Source organism: Erpetoichthys calabaricus, chromosome 3, assembly GCF_900747795.2.
Source record: "Erpetoichthys calabaricus chromosome 3, fErpCal1.3, whole genome shotgun sequence".
NCBI classification, from domain to species: Eukaryota; Metazoa; Chordata; class Cladistia; order Polypteriformes; family Polypteridae; genus Erpetoichthys; species Erpetoichthys calabaricus.
Window position 1 is genome coordinate 287400295 of NC_041396.2, and position 7978 is coordinate 287408272.

Here is a 7978-nt window from a genome sequence, read left to right on the forward strand (position 1 = left end):
GGCCCAGAGTGCACATTGGCAAGACTGCACTTCACTCCTGCTTTTGATTTAAGCAACCGGTTTTGACAGCAGGCTTGCAGATTTTGTAATTCATGTGATGAAATATGAAAGTGGACTTTTAAAACAAGGCAGCCATTAAATAGTACTTTATGTAACTCTACCTCATGTGTCCAGTTCCCTGGGTTCAAATCCGGTGCCTGATTATTGTCTGTGTGGAGTTTGCATGTGGACTTTCCTCTGTGTAAAGTTGTGACTTTAGATTGAAAGGAATGGAGCAGACCTGCCCATGTGCTCTGTGATGTACTTGCCCCTCATCCAGGGCTGGCCCCTTCCTTATTCTGCTGGGACAGGCTCCAGTCCCCCATGACTAGTGATGATCAGAACACCGGAATTTCATTTCATATTCAGTCCCACAAAATTTTACCTAAAATTCATTTTGCATGTGATTTCTGAATTGCAAAACACAAAACTCACTAAAATGAGGGAGTTTAGAGATTTAAATGTTTTTTTGGGGTGGAAAGCAAGGGATTTTACTTCTTTAGGATAACTCCACAGCTGAAACCATTTACTTCTTTCTTGGCTGCTCTACAGCACCATACTGATCTTTCATTTATCCTTCAATGCTTTTCCAAGTGCTCTCATCTGCCTCGTACTCTACTTGCCTGCACATTCATGCCGCCAGTTCTGCTACGTACTGCTTGTTGGGTGTTAGAGGTAACACTAGCTGTGCTCAGTTAACTCCGTTAAAGTGAGCCGCGCCAATGGATTTTGGCAGTAGAGAGGCTCCGTTGAAGTGTTTGCACGTAAGTAACTTGTTATTTGTAACCCCTCTCTAAAATTCTGCACCAGAATAAATTTTACCGTGCTTTTGTGTGTGGAAAGAAAGGTTGCAGATGCCATGAATATTGCTGATGGATTCTGTTTTTGACAGAGTGAACAATCTTAAGTTTTGCTACCTATTCCCATTGGGATTAATAAAGTATCTATCTATCTATCTATCTATCTATCTATCTATCTATCTATCTATCTATCTATCTATCTATCTATCTATCTATCTATCTATCTATCTATCTATCTATCTATTGAACTCTGCATGAATCCTTTTACTCATCATGGGGATTCTATATTATGATTTTTACAATCATGCTTTAGGATTATAAAAACAAGCTAAAATTTGTTTATTTACATTAGTAAAGCAATGCAAGGTGTGACTTAAAGGGACTTGTTTAAAGGGATGGGTAGAAACACCTTCCCTTTTATCATCGCAGATCAGTTTAAATACCTAGGGGTAAACATCACAAGTAAATATAAAGCTCTTTATCAACAAAATTTTGTCGTTTTCATGGACAAAAATTAAGCAAGACTTGCATAGATGGTCTACCCTTCATTTCTCTTTAGCTGGAAGAATTAACATTGTTAAGATGAATATCCTTCCTAAGCTTCTGTTTCTATTTCAAAACATTCCACTATACATAAATAAATCATTCTTTAAGAAATTAGATTCAATCACAACCTCATTTATTTGGAATTCAAAACATCCACATCCGAATGGGCCATGTTCCATGCCTCTATTGTTGAGGTAGCTGACCGGAGCTGTGGCCATAAGGTGGTCGGTGCCTGTCGTGGCGGAAATCCCCGAACCCGTTGGTGGACACCGGCGGTGAGGGATGCCATCAAGCTGAAGAAGGAGTCCTACAGGACCTTTTTGTCCTGTGGGACTCTGGAGACAGCTGATAGGTACCGGCAGGCAAAGCGGAATGCGGCTTTGGTGATTGCTGAGGCAAAAACTCAGGCGTGGGAGGAGTTTGGGGAGGCCATGGAGAACGACTTTTGAACAGCTTCGAGGAGATTCTGGTCCACCGTCCGGCGTCTCAGGAGGGGGAAGCAGTGCAGTGTCAACACTGTACATGGTGGGGATGGTGCACTGCTGACCTCGACTCGGGACGTTGTGGGTCAGTGGGGGGAGTACTTCGAAGACCTCCTCAATCCTACTAACATGTCTTCCAATGAGGAAGCTGAGCCTGGGGACTCAGAGGTGGGCTCCCCCATCTCTAGGACTGAGGTCAACAAGGTGGTCAAAAAACTCCTTGGTGGCAGGGCCCCGGGGGTGGATGAGATACGCCTGGAGTTCTTCAAGGCTCTGGATGTTGTAGGGCTGTCTTGGTTGACACATCTCTGCAACATCGCATGGACATCAGGGACAGTGCCTCTGGATTGGAAGACAGGGGTGGTGGTCCCCCTCTTTTGATTCGCTAACACAATGTCTAACCTGTATCTCAGAATGGATGAATAGTAACTTTCTCAAATTAAATAAAGAAAAAAGTGAAATCTTAGTGATTGGCAATAATGGATACAATGAGGCTATTAGAAATAAACTGGATGCATTAGGATTAAAAGTCAAAACGGAGGTAAAAAGCTTAGGGGTAACCGTTGATTGTAATCTGAATTTTAAATCGCATATTAATCAGATCACTAGGACAGCATTTTTTCACCTAAGAAACATAGCAAAAGTTAGACCTCTATAATCATCGAAAGATGCAGAGAAATTAGTTCATGCGTTTGTTTTCAGTCGACTAGATTACTGTAACGCACTCCTCTCAGGACTACCAAAAAAAGACATAAATCGTTTGCAACTAGTGCAGAATGCAGCTGCTAGAATCCTTACCAGGAAAAGAAAATCCGAACATATTTCTCCAGTTTTGATGTCACTACACTGGTTACCTGTGTCATTCAGAATTGACTTTAAAATTCTGCTTATGGTTTATAAAGCTTTAAATAATCTCACCCCAGCTTATATATCGGAATGTCTGACACCTTATATTCCAAATCGTAACCTCAGATCCTCAACTGAGTGTCTCCTTAGAATTCCAAGAGCAAAACTTAAAAGAAGTGGTGAGGTGGCCTTCTGCTGTTATGCACCTAAAATCTGGAATAGCCTGCCAGTAGGAATTCGCCAGGCTAATACAGTGGAGCACTTTAAAAAACTACTGAAAACACATTATTTTAACATGGCATTCTCATAACTTCACTGTAATTTAATCCTGATACTCTGTATATCTAATTCATTATAATAACTATTCATTCAAAATCTGTACTAACCCCTACACTCTCTTCTGTTTCCTTTTCCGGTGTCCTGTTGGTGGTGGCATGCGCCACCACCATCTACCCAAAGCACCATGATGTTCCAACAATGATGGATGGATTAAAAGCCAGAAGTCTGTATGACCATCAGCATCAAGTGACTCCGTGAAAAGCCCGAACTACAAAGAGGACTATTTTATTTATGTTAGGTAGAATGCCCAAAGGGGACTGGGCGGTCTCGTGGCCTGGAACCCCTACAGATTTTATTTTTTTCTCAGCCTTCTGGAGTTTTTTTTTTGTTTTTTCTGTCCACCCTGGCCATCGGACCTTACTCCTTTCTATGTTAATTAATGTTGTCTTATTTTAATTTCTTATTTTGTCTTTTATTTTTCTTCTCTTCATTATGTAAAACACTTTGAGCTACTTTTTGTATGAAAATGTGCTATATAAATAAATGTTGTTGTTGTTGTTTAAGAAAGGGGACCGGAAGGTGTGTTCCAACTACAGAAGGATCACACTCCTCAGCCTCCCTGGAAAAGTCTATTCAGGGGTTCTGGAGAGGAGGGTCCATTGGATAGTCGAGCCTCGGATTCAGGAGGAACAGTGTGGTTTTCGTCCTGGTCGCGGAACAGTGGACCAGCTCTACACCCTTAGCAGAGTCCTGGAGGGTGCATGGGAGTTCGCCCAACCAGTCTACATGTGTTTTGTGGACTTGGAAAAGGCATTCGACCGTGTCCCTCGGGGAATCCTGTGGGGGGTACTCCGAGAGTATGGGGTACCGGACCCCCTGATAAGGGCTGTTCGGTCCCTGTACCATCGGTGCCAGAGCTTGGTCCGCATTGCCGGCAGTAAGTCGAACCCATTTCCAGTGAGAGTTGGACTCCGCCAGGGTTGCCCTTTGTCACCGATTCTGTTCATAACTTTTATGGACAGAATTTCTAGGCGCAGCCAGGGTGTTGAGGGGGTCCGGTTTGGTGGACTCAGCATTGGGTCACTGCTTTTTGCAGATGATGTTGTCCTGTTTGCTTCATCAGGCCGTGATCTTCAGCTCTCTCTGGATCGGTTCGCAGCTGAGTGTGAAGCAGCTGGGATGGGAATCAGCACCTCCAAATCCGAGGCCATGGTCTTCAGCCGGAAAAGGGTGGAGTGCCCTCTTAGGGTTGGTAGCGAGATCCTGCCCCAAGTGGAGGAGTTCAAGTATCTTGGGACCTTGTTCACGAGTGAGGGAAGAATGGAGCGTGAGATCGACAGGCGGATCGGTGCGGCATCCGCAGTAATGCGGGCTCTGCATCGGTCTGTCATGGAGAAAAAAGAGCTGAGCCGTAAGGCAAAGCTCTCAATTTACCAGTCAATCTATGTTCCTACCCTCACCTATGGTCATGAGCTATGGGTAGTGACCGAAAGAATGAGATTGCGAATAAAAGCGGCTGAAATGAGTTTCCTCTGCAGGTTGTCTGGGCTTTCCCTTAAAGATAGGGTGAGAAGCTCAGTCATCCGGGAGGGGCTCAGAGTAGAGCCGCTGCTCCTCCGCATCAAGAGGAGTCAGATGAGGTGGCTTGGGCATCTGATCAGGATGCCTCCTGGACGCCTCCCTGGTGAGGTTTTCCGGGCACGTCTAACCGGGAGGAGGCCCTGGGGAAGACCCAGGACAGGTTGGAGGGAATATGTCTCTCGGCTGGCCTGGGAATGCCTTGGGATTCTCCCGGAAGAGCTAGAAGAAGTGGCCGGGGAGAGGGAAGTCTGGGCATCTCTGCTCAAGCTGCTGCCCCCGCGACCCGACCTCGGATAAGCGGAAGAGAATGGATGGATGGATGGATGAAAACATCCACGCATCCAAAGCGCGACCTAAGGAAGAAAATGGCATGGCTCTGCCTAACTTTCAATTTTATTACCGGGCAGCGAATATACAAGCCATAAAAACCTGGACATTAACACAAATAGATGAACATACACAGGCTTGGTCCTCAATAGAAATAAAATCCTGCAGTACTTCTTTATATTCCATGCTTTGTACCCCAATAAGTACAAGTCATCACCAATGCACTAGCAACCCAATTGTGCTTCACTCACTCAGAATATGGAACCAATGTTTGGAAGCATTTTAAAATAGAGAAGTTTTAATCTGTGGCACCTCTGCACTTCTGCACCCTCTCTCAAACGTATGCAGTTTTTAATGTTTGGAAAACATTTGGGATTAAATCACTTAGAGATCTGTACATAGACAACGTCTTCACATCCTACGAACAATTACACTCCAAATTTAACATTCCAGCAACACATTTCTTTCACTACCTGCAAATTAGAAACTCAAAACCTGCCCAATTTCCCTCAACCCCCACCTACCTCTATGCTGGAAAAAATATTGATCAGTGTTTCCGTAATATATAAAAATATTTTACAATCCCTCCCTTTGAAAGATCCCAGAGTATATTGGGAAAAGGATCTCTCACTCAACATCTCAGAAAAGGAATGGAAGGCAGCAATGCACAGAATTCACTCAAGCTCCATATGCACAAAGCATACAATTATTCAACTTAAAATTATATATCGAGCACATCTGTCTCATTTAAAATTGTCCAAAATGTTTCCAGTCAAAGATCCAACCATGTGAACGTTGCAATGAAGTTCCAGCCTCACTAGGTCACATGTTTTAGGCCTGCACCAAATTAACATTATTTTGAACCAAAATTTTTAAATGCCTTTCAGACAGCCTTGGTGTCACAATCCCTCTTAATCCACTAACAGCTGTGTCTGGTGGACTCCCAGAGGGGTTTAAAGTGGAGAAGGACAAACAAACTGTGCTTGCCTTCACTACACTATTGACTTATCTTGCTCAGCTGGAAGAATCCTAACTGACCTATTTTAAGTCAGTGGGTAACTGATGTTAAATCTTATCTAAAATTGGAAAAAATCTAATTCTCACTTAGAGGATCTATACAAAACTTTTTCAAAACCTGGCAGGATCTGATTTTGGAATAATTATTTAAAGCATTGAGGAAGCGGATTCTCTCCCCTCATTTTTATTCTATTTATTTTTATTCATTTATCCACATATTTTTACTATTATTAAAGTTTTACTCTGCTGACCTAGCTCTCTTTCTCATGGGTGGGGGTTGATTTGTTTTGAACCTAGTTTTGTTAAACTTGACTTCCTTGTATGGAATGTTACTTGACTTTAATAAAATTAATAAAATGTAAAATAAATAAATAAAGGGATATGGGGAAAAGCACCAAAGCGTACCCATTTAATACTTTCAACTCATACTAAGAAGATACCAACTGTAGATGCCACATGGGCTGGATGGGCATCCCGGGCAGGAGAGGGGATGGCTCCTTGCCAGGATGGGAGACTCCTAATGGACAGATAAGTATCCTGGCTGGGAAGGATAAATGGAGCAGACCTGGAAGGAAAAGCCAGAAGGGATGGACAGAAAGCCCTTTGAAAGGAAAAGATATTGCTGGGGACTTTTTACTTGCCCAGCAGGCTAGATGGCAGCAGCCCCAGATATCGGTGCCCAGTGGAAAGCCAGCAGGACATGCAGGGAGATGGCAGAGCAGCTTTGCTGGGTTCACTGTGTACCGCAAGATGGTGCTGCAGGGAGATGGACTTCCATATGACCTGGATGTAGCTCCATTGGGCAATGGCCCTGGCACCAGCAGTACTCTCGAGTCCTTAATAAAAAGGGCCGCATTCTCTTGGCCAGGCGAGTCAGAACTGGGAGGAAGAAGTGCAGCACTCGATTTGAGGATGGCAGTACATTGGTAAGAATTTGAAGGAGAGATATTTTGTGCATATGGGAGAGAGAAACCTGCGTTTTGTACTTTTTGTTACTGGTTGGAAGAGTCTGGTCAATAAACCAACTTTTATTTTAACCCGGGGCTGTGCTCGTGTGTTCACACAACCATGACCACTTATGACACAGCACCAACTCTTATAATAATGAAGCAGTAGGCATGGAGGCAGTCTGAATAATGAGTTGGTCAAGACTGTTAACTGATGATACTGACATTGAAGAAGATGCAGACTTGGACCATGAGTACTGTTGAAGAAAACTCTAAGTTCATAGATTTTAAAATAGAAGAGTCAAATGTCTGCGGTGGGTTGGCACCCTGCCCATGATTGGTTCCTGCCTTGTGCCCTGTGTTGGCTGGGATTGGCTCCAGCAGACCCCCGTGGCCCTGTAGTTAGGATTCAGCGGGTTGGAAAAAGGATGGATGGATGGATGGAGTCAAATGTGCTTTAAGCCATCAATATGCTGAAGACTAATAAAACATCTGGACCTGGTGTGTAAGCCAGTGCTGTAAAAAGCCCTTGGTCCTAGAAACTATTGAAATCGTCAGAAAAACAATTGAAATGTAGAGATGTCAGGTAATTGAAAAGAACTACTCTGGGCATCTATCTCCTAGGAGGATTCATTTTGCTGACATGCTCGCATCACTTGCACATTAGCGGCGGGATGAAAAGTAAGAGGAAAATCGTTTGGCCGATGTTAGTGACTAAGCAACTTTGTCTTTCTCCTGAGGTTTCGTTTTGCTGACGTGCTGGCCTTGCTTTCTATTACTGTTTCCTCAGAGGTGGAGCCCTTACCCCGACTCCACCTCTCATTTCCGGGCCAGACAGACGCACACACTTCCCTGCGTAGATGTTTATATATAAGATATTTCAGCAGTCACTTCAGAAAGGAGAACTAGCTGAGGTTGCAAATGTGAGCTTCAGTTCTTCAAGAAGGAAGACAAAATTGGATCCTAGTAATTACAGACCAATTAGTCTTACTTCTCTGCCATGCAAAATGGTGGAAACTATAATAAGAACTACATAAGAAAATTGCCTAAACAAAAATAATATTCTAATTAGCAGCCACCATGGGTTATAAGAGGAAGTTCCTGGTAAAACCTA